This window comes from Triturus cristatus, chromosome 1_2 (genome assembly GCF_964204655.1).
Source record: "Triturus cristatus chromosome 1_2, aTriCri1.1, whole genome shotgun sequence".
Classification (NCBI taxonomy): domain Eukaryota; kingdom Metazoa; phylum Chordata; class Amphibia; order Caudata; family Salamandridae; genus Triturus; species Triturus cristatus.
Window position 1 is genome coordinate 89,790,787 of NC_140580.1, and position 16,159 is coordinate 89,806,945.

A 16,159-nucleotide genomic window follows, 5' to 3' on the forward strand; every position below is an offset into this window, starting at 1 on the left:
TCCAGGTACATAAAACCTTGAAAGTGTGGAGGCCCATTCTGTACTTAAAACAACACAATCTCTTTCAATGACAACAATTATTCAGGATGGTGACACTACAAGAGGTATTACTGTTCCTAATGAGGAACAAATCCATAGCATGATTAAATATCATCAATGCTTATTTCCATATTCAAATTCACAGAGAATACCAAAAATATCTCTGATTTACAAATTCGAGTTCTTCCTTTCGGCCTTCACTCTGCACCCAGAATCGTCAACAAATGCATGCCACAAGTCGCAGCCTTCCTTTGGCATCCAAGGCATTAGGTCTACCCTGACTTAGACAACTGAATGGCCAAAGACTTGTCTGTAGTCTCTACAAACAATTCAATAACCTCCTGTATCAGACTCTTCAAGTCACTAAGACTTGAAATCAATGAAAACAAATCTTCCCTTACACTGTCTCGAAGCATCCACTTCTTAGGAGATACCAGGAAAACAAAGGCTTATCCATCAACAAAGACAAAAATACTGAAACAAACAGAAGTGAAAGTATGCCTACTGAAGCAATATATGGGTGTGATGCCATCATGTAGATTGTTAATACAGTTCTGTAGACTGCACATATGGTCTATCCAAGAAGAATTGAACAAGCAGTGGGATCAGTTCTCTGGTTGTTTTAAGCCCTTCCCCGCTCATGACGGAACCACTCCGTCATGAGCCACGGGTGCGCTGTGCTCATGACGGAGTGGTTCCGTCATGCTGCGGCCATTGGCGGCCGCTCCTCCCACGCGGCGCTAATTCCCCGCCTGTGCGGGCGATTAGCGCAGTGGGTGGAGTCATGACGGAATCACGCCGTCATGAGCACAGCTCACCCTTGACTCATGACGGCGTGGTTCCGTCATGAGCACAGCGGCGCCGTCAACCCCCCCCCAAAACCCCCCAGCGCTGCAGCGAAGGGGTTAAAGACAATGAAGCCATAACTACAAACATGTGAAAAAAGACACTTTCCTGGTGGACAATACCAGAGAGTACAGTTTCAGGCCTCTCATTCCTTCAACCTCAGTATCACTTTGTGGTCATCTCAGAAGCCTCGGTGGATGGATGGTTTATCAAGGATATGGAATTACACAAATCAATGAGCCCAGAAAATAAATAAGTTCTCTGTAACAAGAGCTTTTAAATAAGAAAAATATTTAAGTGTTTATTCGATCACATAACAAAAAAACGTAATGAAAGCGGGAAACATAAGACAAAAAACAACCCGGGGGATACTTTACAACTCAGACATTTAAAAATAAAAGTGACCTAAAACAATGCTACGAAGATTCTATCACAATGTTTTGGTACCAATGCTATTGAATTTGTAAAACAATGGTATTTGCAATAGTCGTGGTACTGTATGTCGATGACGTTTCGATTCCATTTATTAATATGGGGATCATCATCAGCACTTAAATTATGCCCACGACTTAAAATTATCTAGCATCGAACCCAGATAGGATGATGGGTGGAGACGGTAAGATTAAGTGAGAGTAGTTGGTGCTGCATTGAAGGGGTACTACGCTTCTGGAGGAAATCACAAGACGACCGGTGGTCGAGGTAGTATCTAAAAAATTGCAGTTGATGGAAAACGAGTCGCATATTGAAATTACTGCGGCGGTAGGGGAAGGCGGCACTACATGAAAGTTCATGGTGTGAAGGTCTGTAAACGTCCGTTTCCTGGATTTACATTTGGTGGATGGGTGGGTCACTCACATTGTGGAGCTTTCAGCCAGATGACTTTGGACTCAACAAGGAAGACATCTACATGTAAATCTGCTCAAGTTTAGAGTGATCAGCAGAACACTAATCTTTTCACCCTCATGTCCAGAATTCAGAGGTGTTGGTCCAAACGGTCACCACTACACAATGTTCTGAATAAACAAACAGGGCACAACACGCTCTCGGGTCCTGTCAACAGAAGCTCCAATGTTATGGCATTGGCCAATTTACCACTGAATTGCTCTAACATCTTCCAGGGATAAAAAAAGACCAAGAAGGCTACTTCAGCAGAAGACTGAAAGAAGGCCACAACTAGTTGTTGAAGGACACTTTCGTGTAAAAAGGATTCCTTGTCTAGGGGAAACCAAAGACAGACCTTTCACTTTGAATGGCAATAAAAAAATGACAATCAGCAACTCTTTCGATTGGATGGTGCAAGATGTTTGCTTACGCCTTTCCACCAATTCACCTTCTGACAAGAGTGGCCACTAAAATTTAAAGGAAACCCTGCAGTTTGATCACCATAGCACCCACCTTACCACAACAGTACTGGTTCACAGACCTGCTGCAACTGGCAGAATGACTGCCCATATCGCTGTAGTCGCTGTCTGGTCCACTATGACCTAAAAAGAGTAAGCATATGGATAATTGAGCTTGATACATCCAAAAAAGTTCCAAAGACTCTGAAATGACTACTGGGTCCTTTAATGAACTGTCGCACGTATAAATGTACATTATTGGTGTGACAGAATGTTCCAGAACGCAGCCCCTTTATGCTTGCTGTAGGATTATCAACAATAGAAACCAAACGAGTCATGAAATATTCATTAGATTGAAAAATGTTTAGGTGTGAGGTGCATCCTTTGCCTGCCTCACCACGTTCATTTATTGCCCATGATGTAACAAACTCCTGGTGCACCTTTATACTGCTCCTACACCTACTCATTGCTATACAACCCAGGAATATTTTGACCCCCTGTACAGGCCACATGGCCAGAAGATGGCCACCACTGACATTTAGAGTGACCCACAGTTTACAGGCTTGAATCCCAGCAAGGCTAACCCAGCCTTCCGAGGGTTAAAGGTGGTTAACACCTGTTAGAAATGGAATAAGTGCCGTATGGAGCTCATGAAAATGATGTATTCATTTTTAACTGCTAAAATGTGCATGTAAACGGGCCCTTACACCTTTTTTGGGTATAAGTGAGTTCTATCAATTGCAAAACATCATCATTAAAAGTATGCAAGCCCTACTGAGAAGCGCTATTCAAGGCTTCTGAGAAGTGCTGGTACAGTATCCTTCGAAGCATAAGAAATAACCCTGCTGAGACTTTGTGAATGTGTCTGCTGAGGAGAGCTGCCTGTGCCATAAAAGTATAGCTATCCAGCTGAGAGGTACTAGTAATGTCCATTTTAAAGAAAAATTATAATGACTTACTTATAGGGGATTCCTATCACAGTATTTTACCAGGTTGTTTGCTGTAATTACCAGGCCATGGTATTATCACCCATTTTAACAGTACTCCTTTTATCAAGGTTTAAAGGATGAACAGCTGAGATCACCTTCCTCAGATCTGAACGTGTCACCTGCAGGTCACACCAAATGCCTATGCGAGCACCTACCCTGCTTAGCCGTCTGGCCTTCTGATATAAAGTTGATCTCCTGAGAAGCGTTGTTAGCTTCATTCCATCGCTTCACTACAGTATACCTGTTTGAGAAGGTGGGTATGGGGGAGAAGGTCAGAACCCTTACAGTCCTTGCCCTCTCTGATATTGCCGATGAGTAATACAAATGTTTTGTTGGGTATATGATACTTGATACCATCCTATTTGTAAACACTACAAATGTTTACAGACAAACATGAAGATGAGGTGATCTGTCCAAGAACAAACGGTGATGCCAAAGGAGAAGCTAAGATTGCAATCTAGATGATCAAGACATCAGAGCCTCCTCCTCAGTTCTTGAGTTCCGCAAGAAGCTGAAGACCTGGCTCTTCATATAAACACCTTGTGACCACACACCCACACACCTGCCCGAGTGCCTGGATACCCTGTCTGGTGGTTGTGCACTATACAAATCAACATATCATTACATAACCAAATCACTACACTACATTTGCACCTTAGTATATAATTTCTCGGGCGTTGCTTCGCACCAGCCAAGATGGCAGCGTAGACCGAGAGCTCCGCCGTGGGTCCCCCTGCCAGCCCTAAAATCCGGCGTTAGTCCGCAGTAACTGGTGCGGTCCAGGGTACTAAAGCACCCACCCTGCAGTGCTGCTTCCCCCAGAACTGAGACCGAGGCGTAGCCGGGGAGTGAGCGCTGTGAGTGGGAGCGGATTGCAAATGCATCGACCCCTGAGAAGGCCCGGGAGGCGTATGCGGAGGGAGGATGCCTTTCCCCCTCAGTTTTGCCCAGCGAAGAAACTGAAGAAGCCGGTACCGGACCTGCGGCTCTGACAGGAAGCGATCGCCAGGACCAGCGCGGTTGCGAAGGAAAGCAGACAGTGAGCAGGGGTGAGAGAGGCAGCGGCCCGAAGAGAAGGACCTAGAGCACAGAACCATGAGCATTTTCCCACCCCTTTGGTCCAGCGGAGAAGCCAAAGAGGTTGGGGCAGATGGCGATACCCCAGGCTGGTGCCACCGCCGCTGAGGAAGTAAGAACAGGCAAGAGCGGTGTGGATGGGAAGGTGAGGAGCGGACAGAGGCCTCCAGCCGGAGGTTCATCCTCAGATGGGTCAGCAGCAATTGGGGATACAATTGGGGATAGGGACACCACCCCCATTCATATAAGCATATAACGTTGATCTGCACATTGCAGACTATAGACCCGGCCTGCAAGCGAAATGGGCCCTTGGGTATTGAACGGGCCGAGAGGGGTGCGCGGGCGAGAGACCTCTGCGCTAGCGCAGTGCCATACAACAAATGGGCAATCGGCAAGTCCACAAAACAAGTTGATGAGAAGTGGAGGATGGGGGGAAATGTTTGAGACACCATCACCAGCCATCGAGCCAAGTGACGCAGCAGGGCACGGATGGACTTAAGCGGACCGGCATTATCAGAGTGATACATTGCGGCACTGATACATGAACCCTGGTGCACGAATAGGTGGTGCCGGCATGTTGGCCTGGCTGGGGACGGCGATTCCTGATGGATCTTGAGGGCTGTAGTAACAAACATTTGAACCAACACAAAGCCGCCTGGAAACACTGCATCCTGCAAGGTCGACCCCTAACAATTGAGAGAAAGAAGCACAGTTGGAGTTGGAAGGCCTGCAACTGTGATCAAGCGCAATGCAGAAAGCGCAGACCTGGAGGTCACAGAGCACACCACCAAACCCTCCAAAATGCGGCTGAAGGGAGCCCCCTCCCATACAATAAACAAGTTGGACAAGTATGCAGTGCCATGGCAGACGACCTCGGAAGAAGGTGCAACGGGGGGTCGGGAGGTAGGGTCGGAGTCCTTGCTTGGAGCCTTAATGGTAGCCATCCAGGAACTGGAAATGACCCTCGAAACAAAAATAGACAAAGTCACCATAGAAATGAATCTCATCTGTGTGGACATGAATTAAACCTCAAAGGTGGTTTCCACAGCAAAAACTAACATTTCTGAACTCCAGACGGCTACTCGCAAGTTGGAAGATCGGGTACAGCAGAGGGCCCAATAGCACCAACTTATGGCTGCAAAACTAGAAGATCAGGAGGGAAGGGCCCCCAGGAATAATATATGAGTAGTGGGGGTTCCGGAGGGCGCAGAGGGGCCAAGCGTGGACCTGTTCCTAGAGAACCTCATATTGAATCATCTTAAGCCGAAACGATTATCAACCTTTTTCACAATTGAAAGAGCGCACAGAGCTCCGGTACCTCTGTTGCGGCCCTGAGCCCTACCTAGGCCAATCATAGCCAGGATTTTGAATTATAGAGATCGGGATGCCATCCTGAAAGCCGCGTGGATCAAGGGGGACCTTCCCTACGAGAATACTGTCATCCGTTTTTTTCCAGACTTTACCCTCCTGATGCAGCGTTGCACATTCGATGAGGTGAAGAGACTAGGGCCTCAAATATATGATGCTCTTTTCAGCAAAGCTCCGAGTACTAGATAACAGCAATTCACAATACTTCACAGAGCCCAAGGAGGTGTGGGACTAACTGAAGGGAGGACGGGTGAACAGGCAGGATCACCAAGCGGGGCGAGATCGATGAAAGCACTGAAACCAGAGCAGGTGGGCCTCCAGTGGTCCACGAGGCGATGAAGTGGACGAGAGACTGTCCCAGAACCAAGACTCGGTGAACCTAATTGTATGAGTGGGACAGAGGAGCTGTAGCACTTGGCCGCATTCCTGGCAGAGGACAAACTTGATACAGCATAGGTACAGTATTAAACCTAGAGCGGAACGAGAATGCTGCATAAGGCAGAAAACAACAGACATTCTACATTCTCGGTGACACTGTAAGTTCTGGGGCTGCATAGCCCTAAAGAGACAGATATGCACTGAACTTCAAAACATCTAATGGAACGGGTGGCAGGAGGGCCAACATCAGCCCATAGAAAGCAGCACTAGCCGACCCCATCACACATTTACTGTTTATTTGTTCGACAGGCACTCTGGGAATTGGGGATGTGGGTAGTTGTAAACCTACGGTGCAGGGTAGCAGGGAGGGGGAAGCGTTATATGAGCATGGGTCCAAATTGTTGGTTATATGATAAGTTGCAGACCTATTCGAATTCAGCTTCAGGGACACTAATAATTGCATTAGGTGAATCATGGCCTGATGGTGGGAAGGTGAGGAAACTGAAAAGGAGACATTCTAAACCATTATTGCCATGTCTCCACAACACGCAACAGTAATGAAGGTCATGACGTGGAACGTCAATGGTCTGGGAGATAAAAATCAAGCATACCATGGTGTTACAATACCTACACAGGCAATCCCCTGACTTAGTACTCCTCCAGGAGACACATTTGAAGGGTGACAACTGCCTAGCACTCAACCAATTCGTATATACTCTGTTGGCACATGCAGGGGTCAGAATCTAGAGGAAACGCAATAATAGTTAAAAATACAGTCCCCCTAATGCCTCAGCGCACGTGGTATGATCCGCTGGGTAGATATGTGGCGATAACTGGGTTATGGGAAGGTAGGACCCTTAAGCTCTGCTCCGTTTATGTGCCGATGAGGCTGCAGGCAAAGACTCTGCCAGAAGTTAGCAAACTGATGTAAGAAATGCCCACAGGTACCCTTATACTGAGGAGGACATGAATGCTATTATGTCAGTAAAACTAGACAGAGACTACCCCCGATCAACAGGATAGCAGCAACTGAGAGCCTTCGGGGGGGCATTGGGACTTGTGGATTTAGGGAGGATGCATAACCCAACCGTGGGGCACTATACACACATATCGGCGACACATGGTAGCTGATCTCGGCTGGATTACATCTTTACACACACTGGACAGTTCCGGGAGGCATAACACAGGGCAAGAGGCATATCAGATCACTCCCCGGTTGAAGTGATCCTGGAGAGCCCTACCCGAGACTATAACATGCCACCATGCATGGACCCCTGCTGCTTTAAAGACCATGCGTTCTGAGACCAGTGTAGGGAACGTACGCAGCAATATTTTGATGAGATTACAGGCTCAGTAGACTCACATAGCATTCTTTGGGTAGCATATAAAGTTGTAGCTTGGGGATTTGTATAGGCAGCAGCGGGGGCTGATGTGAGACGCTGGAGCAAGAAATTGCAGATATGGACGTTGAGCTGGAGTCAAAGGAGAAAACCGACTCAACCCTGAAACAAAGGTTGAGTCTCAAACAAAGAGAACTCCAAGATCTAGGAGAAAACGCGGCCCAAGCGCATGCAGTAGCCGTGCAGAGACGGGTATACAACCTCGGTGATAAAGCTGACAAGCTGATAGCCTCGTTAGAAAAGAGAGACAGAAGTAGAAACTGGGTCCCGGAGCTGCGGACCCCCGATGGCCCCCAGCGGAGGTCAAGCGCTGAGATAGCAGGGGCCTTCGCATCATACTATGAAGACCTATATCGACCGGTCTCTGGGAGGTCGGGCAAAGATAGTGCCGAACTGCTTAGAGGGATTCAACTGCCAGTACTCTCGGTGGAAGATGAGGAGGTACTTGACCATGACCTGACAAAAGAAGAAGTAATCGGGGCCATGGGGGATGTGTAGTCTGAGAAGGCAGCGGGCCCAAATGGGTTCCCTGCTGAGCTATATAAGTGTGTGGCAGATAGCGTGGCCCAACACATGCTCAATATGTTTCTCACTGCAAGAACGGATAGTCAGCTGCCAACAGACCTGAGGTTGGCAACCATTGTAGTTATCCTAAATAAAAAAGGGAAGCCTACCGAGCTGTGCAGCTCCTATAGACCCATTACCATACTCAACTTTGAGGTTAAGGTACTAGCGAAGGTGTTGGTCAACCGGTTAGGCTCAGTGATATCCTTGGTTATCCACCCTGATTAGTACGGATTTATGCCGCATAGAAGCACCAGACTGAATCGTCGATGCCTATATGAAGTTATGCACATGGTAGCGGGTCAACCGAATGAGGCAGCCGCATTGCTATCACTTGATGCGCAAATGGCATTCGATAGTATTGAATGGCCATATCTCTTTGTGGTTCTTTCTAGACTAGGGTTTGGGCCGCAATTCTGCGCCTGGGTCAAGCTCCTATATAGTGCTCCGCTGGCAAGGGTCCGGGTAAATGGGGTAGTATCCAGACCATTCAAGCTGCGCAGGGGTGCGCGCTCTCCCCTTTGCTTTTTGCGCTGCCACTCGAGCCTCTGGCAGCATGGGTGCAGAGATATCCACTCGTGCACGGCATTGATGTAGGGGGTGGCTGGGAGAAGCGCATATCCCTATACGCAAATGACATCCTGCTTTATGCAAATAAACCCCGTCAAATGTTTCACAGACTTCTCCACATCTTCCAATTGTTCGGTAGTTACTCGGGCTACCGGATAAACTGGGATAGGTCCTTAGTTTTCTCCCTGACCAGTGGGGTGCACTCCCTGATGTCGGCGTGTGCGGCCTTGGTCCACAAAGAAGAGTTCAAGTATCTAGGTATCTGGATCACTACATCGAAAGAGGAATTTCTGAAACAAAATGTGATTGCCCAGTTAGAGAAGTTACAGGAGGTTGTGGCCCATTGGCGGCGCCTGCCAGTGTCCCTTATGGGCAGGGAAGTCTTGTTCAAAATGATGTCCCTCCCCCGCCTGATATATGTACTGCAAAAAATCCTGTACTAGATACCGGAGGCTGTCTTACGGGCGATTGAGACTGAGCAACATACTGTGTTGTGAGGGGGCGATGCATTGCGCTACACAAACTGCAGCGAGGGGTATACGATGGTGGTCTGGCGGTCCCGGACATTAGGAACTACTATTTGGCGTCATTCCTCATTAATATCAATGACCGGGTTTTCGCTCCAATTTCTGAGCCCGTGCACCGAATGGACCGCCAGCGATGGGAAAAGGCAGTTACCCAGCCGTCCTTTACAGTTCAAATCATGCACATACGCAGACAGCAGTTCAGGCATGGAAAAAAGCCACAAAATTCTTAGGGTGGGATGCGAGGCTGATGGAGGGAACCCCACTCTGGTACTGCGATCTGCTGAGTGAGATTCGGCACCTGCGAGGATTTAACAAGTGGGAGCTCATTGGGATAGAATGTTTGGGAGATGTCTGCTATGGTGGGGCTCTGGTCTAGTTTGGAAAATTGCAGGCGGAATACCAGATGGAGAGGGGGGAATATTTTTGAAACCTCCAATTGATACATGCCCTCAGATGCCATGTGACAGAGGGGAAAGTGTTGCCTAAATATTCCCCGCTAGAAGACAGACTATTACTTGACCCAATGATCAACAAAGCTATCTCCCTAACATATAGGAAAATCATGAACAACTCCCTAGATTGTTTAGGCCCCATAAGGATGGCATGGGAATCAGATGTAGGGCTCTTGGAAGATGACGATTGGGAGGAAGCCATACAGAACTCCAGAGAAATAGCTATTTGGGTGCTGTTTTGATTGATCCAACTTCGGATCCTGTACCCATCATATGCCCCTAGGACACTGCAACAGCACATCGGTTGTTGCGACTCGGGCTAATGTGTCAGAGGGTGTGGGGAGACAGGCACATTCTTCCATTTTCTGTGGTCCTGTCCCCAAATCCAACAATACTGGAGAGGGATTGCCCAAGTGATGACGACAGTAGTGGTCCTACAGGTCCCGGTCGACGCACAATGGTATATATTGGAGTAACAGGAGAGATGGTCTGGCAAAAATATGCAAAAATACGGCGCAAGCATTGGGAGCTGTCGGGGCTCCAAAGAATGGAGTTTGGAAAGGGATTTAGACTGGTGCCAACAGGCCGAAAACACTATTTATCAATGGAGGGGTTGTCCCCATAAGTGGGAAAAGATCTGGGACGCTTGGAGGAATTATAGGAGCTAACTCAGGGAGTGTCACATGGGGAGGGGAAGGGAAGGGAAGGGGGTTGCGGGTCTGAGTTACAGAAGGAAGATCCGGGAAGTCATGAATGCTGACTGTATATAACACCGTAAAAGGATTAAGTGTTTACTCTTTGATTTAAGGCCGACTATGCTTCATCTTATCCATGTACTGTACAGAGTTGTGCCTGAAGCAACTGTTTAATAAAAACAAGGTTTTAAAAAAGAAGTATATAATCTCTCCATACTGGCACATTCCATTGACCCCCAGAGTCTTACTCCGTCTGTCTACCTTTGGCACCAAGCTGTTGTGGCACTCGTAGACTGTGCTGTTGGGACCAAGGCCCAGAAGAATTATTACTACCAACCTGGGGTCTAGTGGACTCAAGCACTCGCCAGAGAAACACCTCCATTTGCACAGGGAGCAGAAGCTCGTTGAGGAACAACTCTCTGCGCCGCCTCTCAGTCCCTCAAGCTGCTCAGCCTACCTTCCTCTTACTTCTGAACCATGTGTGCATGCAGACACCACTATCCAAAGCTTTCCATCAGACAGAGCCTTTAAGGCATCACCCAGCAGAACATCTTCTTATGGCTGATTTCCAGGCTGCATCACTGGTACGTGTTGTCTGGAACGTATGCTGGGGAAAAGTCAACTCCTCCACATCACAGGCCAGCTGCTTCAAAGATGTTAACTCTGTAGTTTGGAACTTTCTTGCTGACACAGCGCAGGACCAGGCACCTCTCGGAAAATGGCATGAATTGTTCCACTGTCTCACTAGGGGCCTTATGCCCTCCCTGGCTCTTCCAGCGGCACCTCTGCCTGCGTAAGTGCCGCTCCACAGGAGCCCCTTGGGAGTCGCACATCTGTAAGTCAGTCCACTTCGCCAAAGCCTTTGTTGGCATCTACTAGACTGAAGGTCTCCTGGTCCATCCAGGGGACCCCACCCTTAGTCACCTTGTCAGAGCAATAATCCTGGGGTCACACACATCTATAGACAAACCTCTTGATGCAACCTTAGCTTCCCCTTATCAGTGGCTATTCATATCACCTGTGCTGAGGTTAATCCCAGCATTTAGGATGATTATCATTTGGGGGGTTAGGGACTCCCCTAGCCTGCAGATGTCTTAAAGCTCGTCCAAGCCAGTCCTTCCAGCTATCGACTACATCAACCCTCTCGCATCTAAGCAAACTCTTGGACAGGATAGCAAGTAGGCAACTGAATAAAATCAACTTTTTACTTCCAAATCTAAAATCCTTCATAATCAAATTCTTCATGCTATTGACTCTGCAAAAAAACACTATTCACAACTCTAAAATGCATTTACAAACCTTCCTGTGCCGACGTGTCTGGCCCATCATCTTGTGCATTTTGTGAAGATCTGGCCCAATTCTTTTACACCACAAATTGAAAACATATACTCAGGGCACAAGTCAGGGGCACACGCAGGTGTATACGGTGTCCACCCACTCTTTTCACAGGGTGGACTCCGTCTCCCCTCTTAAGAAGTTAGGCCCCACAGAAATATATTAAACTTGTCCCAGTGTAATTTTGAAACACCGGGACACATTCATCAGCTCTTGCACGTTGTCTGCTTTCGATCCCCAGCAGCAACGTGCATGCAGGGAGGGAGCTTTTTTTTCTCACCTCCAGCTGGGCAAAGATAAAGACAGAAGTTAAGAGGCCATCAGGCCTCCTTTTGATCCAGTATGGGACTGGAGGCGTCCTGGAACCTCACAAATGCAAATACATCTGGGAGAAAACAAAAGCACACAGCTTGTTATCTCTTTACAGGTACTTAAGAGATCAATCAATCAGGATTTTATATAGCGCGCTACTCACCCGTGAGGGTCTCAAGGCGCTGGGGGGGGGTCAGCTCCGGATCAGTTGAAGAGCCAGGTCTTGAGGTCCTTCCTGAACGAGTGCAGGGTCGGGGAGTGTCTTGTGTTCACAGGGAGCTCGTTCCATGTCTTGGCTGCGATGTGGGAGAAGGCTCTCCCGCCTGTTATGTTTCTGCGGATGCGGGGGACCTATGCCAGAGCGAGGTCGGCGGATCAGAGGTTCCTCTTGGGTGCGTGGAAGGATAATCTCTCATTGAGGTATTTGGGTCCGATGTTGTTGAGTGATTTATAGGCGTGGGTAGGAGTTTGAAGGTGACCCTCTTCTCGACGGGGAGCCAGTGGAGGTCTCGTAGGTGTTGGGTCATGTGTTCGTGATGTGGAGTCCCGAGGTTGAGTATGGCTGCGGCGTTCTGGATGGTTTGGAGTTTGTGTAGAAGGGTTCTGTTGATTACGGTGTATAGGGCGTTGCCGTTGTCCAGTCTGCTGGTTATGAGTGCGTGGGTGACAGTTCTTCTGCAGTCGGGGGGGATACATTAGAAAATCTTGCGGAGGATGCTTAGGCAGTTGAAACTGGTGGAGGCAATGACATTGATCTGGTGGTTCATGGAGAGGGAGGAGTCGAGGATGATGCCGAGGTTTCGTGCGTGGTCTGTGGGGGTGGGTAGGCTCCCGACGGCGGCGGGCCACGAGGTGTTGTCCCAGACGGAGGTGCAGGGCCCGAGGATGAGGACCTCGGTCTTCTCAGAGTTGAGCTTCAAACAACTGTCTTTCGTCCAGGCTGCCACATCCTTCATTCCTTCCTGGAAGCAGAGTCTGGTGTATTCGGGCTTCTTCGTGAGTGAGAGGATGAGCTGGGTGTCATCGGCGTAGGATACAATGCTGAGCCCATGCTATCTGACGATGGCGGCGCAGGGGGCCATCTAGATGTGGAAGAGCGTGGAGCTGAGCGATGATCCTTGGGGTACTCCGCAGTTGATATCGGTGGGTTCGGAGACGAAGGGAGGGAGTCTGGTCCTCTGGGCCCAGCCAGAGAGGAAGGGTTGTATCCAGTCGACGGTGGTTCCTTGTATCCCCGCGTCATGGAGTCTGGCTGCGAGTGTACGATGTGAAACGGTGTCGAAGGCTGCGGAGCGGTCCAAAAGAATGAGGGCCGCGGTGTGTCCCTGGTCGAGTAGCATGCAGATGTAGTTAGTGGTGGCGAGGAGGGTGGTCTCGGTGCTGTGGTTTCTGCGGATTCCAGAGTGGGAGGCGTCCAGGGTGGAGTTCTCTTTGATGAGCCTCAGTTGGGCATTTACGAGTCTCTCAGTGACTTTGGCAGTGAAGGGGTTGAGAGAGATGGGCCGGTAGTTTTTCAGGTCTGTTGGGTCGGCGGTTGGTTCTTGAGGAGGGGTTTAATCTCCTCCTGCTTCCAGTCGTCTGGGAAGATGCCGGACCTGAAGGAGGTGTTGATGGTCCGTCCTAGTTTGGGTGCGATGGTAGCGGCGGCCCTGTGGAATATGTGCAGTGGGCAGGGGTCCATTGGGGCTCCTGAGTGGGTTTTCTTCATGGTCGCACTGATGTGCTCTATGGTGGCGGGATTCCAGGTCATGATGGATGGCTTATCGGCGGCGAGTTAGGGGGGGAGGGGGTGGTATCCGGCGTCTGTTTGTTGAAGTTGTCGTAGTGTCGTAGAGGACCTTGATCTTCCGATGGAAGTAGGAGCTGAGCTTGTCACAGAGTTCTTGGGAAGGTGTGATGTCCGTGGCTTCGCTGGGGGGTTTTGCGAACTGCTGTATGACATTGAACAGTTCCTTGGCATTGGTTGCGTTGGTCTGGACTTTGTCTCTTATGAAGGTCTGTTTGGTGTCTCTTATGCGCTGGTGGTATTCCTTCAGGGCGCTCCTGTGATTGTTCCGTGCTTCTGTGGTTTTCTGGTTTCGCCAGGTTTTCTTTAGGCGTCTGCAGGAGCGTCTGGCCTCTTGTAGTTCTGTGGTGAACCAGGTGGCCTTCATGGGGCGTTGTTTGGTGGGGCGGCGGAGGGGTGCGAGTTTGTCGGCGCAGCAGGAGATACAGCGGTGGAATTCCCTGGCTGTGAAGTTGGTGTTGGTCGAGGCACTGGGGGTGTTTGGAGGAGGGTAGTGTTGAGGAGTTCCTCTGAGATCTTGCTCCAGTTCCTTCGTGGCGGGTGCGGGGGGGCTTGGGTGCGGTGGTGGTGTTGAAGGTGAAGTGGACGCAGTGGTGGTCCGTTCAGAGGGGCTGGGTGGAGTGGCTGAAGCAGATGTTTGTCCCACCCGCAAAGATTGGGTCAAGGGTGTGTCCAGCTTTGTGCGTGGGCGCGTTGACCAGCAGCTTCAGTCCGAGGTTGTCGAGGAGAGTCGTGGAGTCGGGGTCGTCGCGGTTGTAGAGGTGGAAATTCAGGTCCCCGAGTAGGATGTAGTCCGTGGAGGTGATGGCGTGGGGTGGGGTGCGTCCATCGCGGACTGGGTGCGAGGTCCCGTGGTCTGTACATGAGGGTGCCGCATAGCGTGGTTCTGGGGCTGGTCTGGATCTGGAAGTGGAGGTGTTCTGTGTTGGCATGGGGGTCACTCATGCTGGATGTGGAGAGTCGGAGGGGGGTCTTGAGTGCAATGGCGAGTCCACCTCCAGGGCGGTGGGACTTGTCCATTCTCTGGATCTTGTAGCCGTCGGGGATGACTATGGCGATGTCGGAGCCGGAGGTGGCGTTGGTTCAGGTTTCTGTGAAGAAGGCAACGTCAGGTGAGAGGGTGTCGATCAAGTCCCAGATCTCTATGGCGTGTCGGTGGAGGGAGCGCACATTGAGGAGGATGCAAGTTAGGGTTTCGGCGGTGCGTGCATCATAATGCGGGCCTTAGGCGGTTGAGGTGGTTTTGCCGACGGTGAAGGATCTGCGGCAGAGTCTACACGAGAACTGTCCATGGGTGGTGATGGGCGAGGATCTTTCGCAGTTGGTGTGTCTTCTGGGGTTGAGTGCGTGGAGTGTCACGGAGTTGTATCGGTGGGTTCCTGGAGATCCAGAGTTCCTGGCGCTGGCAGCGGTCGAGTCACGGACAGGCGCAGACGGGCTTGCCTTAGGCGCGCCTTCGGCACGCCAGCGGTGCGCCCGCTACGCACGTCAGCTGCACAACCGTGCAGCGGCCCCCATTATGTAGGGGAGGAGGGAGGGACGTGCAGCTGGGAGGCAGGTGTGGGGCGGTCAGTGGGAGGGGTCACGGTTCAATGCGGTGGCGGGAACGGGGGGAAAATGGGGGGAACGCATAGGGAAAATAGGGGAATGGTGAAAAATAAAACCAACAACAGTGAGGCACAATACAAGAATTAAGCAAAAGTAAGGCACAATACAATGAATATAAAGAGGCACAGATTGAAAAAAAAGAAAAAAAAAGACCAGAATCAGGGTAGTCTTGAACCCTGCAACGGTGGGGCTGCCAGGTGACACAGAGCACAGCGGAGCTGGAGGGGAGAGTGCGATCCTAGGACCAAAGTCAGAGCACAGAGATGTATGCTTTTTACTTTGTTGTATATAAGTATATGCACTGTAAGAATGTCAGATGGGTTGGTCTGTCTCAGTATTTACACAATAACAATTTAAATAGCACTTTTTTATTAGGTCTCGCGCCTAGCGATGTAGTACGCGGCACTGCCTGCGCAGGCGAGAGTCCTTTAGTGGAGGGTTCTAAAACAGTCACTGGAATCGAACACGCTCGTGCGTGTGCGATTCCTTTTGGTCCACGGTATTGGCGTTTGCGGTGGTCTTTTTCAGAAAGACAGCACGCAATAGGCCAAAGGCGGTCGTGTTGCTCCGCCCATGTCCTATTGGTGTCTGTTACCCGCACGACGACATCTGGTTTGAATTATAGTGCCCAGACACGGGCGCGATAATTGGAAACAGATCGCTCGCTGTAGTGCGCATGCGCACCACTCGTTTGTATGGGTGCCTGCTCGCGTTTTGGCTACTCAATACCATTGTTGGATTGACTCTGTTTTCACGTTGGTGCTTTATTACCTATGATCTTTACTTTACAAGTTCCACTTACGGGTGATGAGATCACCCGCATTACCTTACTCTTCATCTCGCCCACATATGGCAATTAATATGGCTACACAT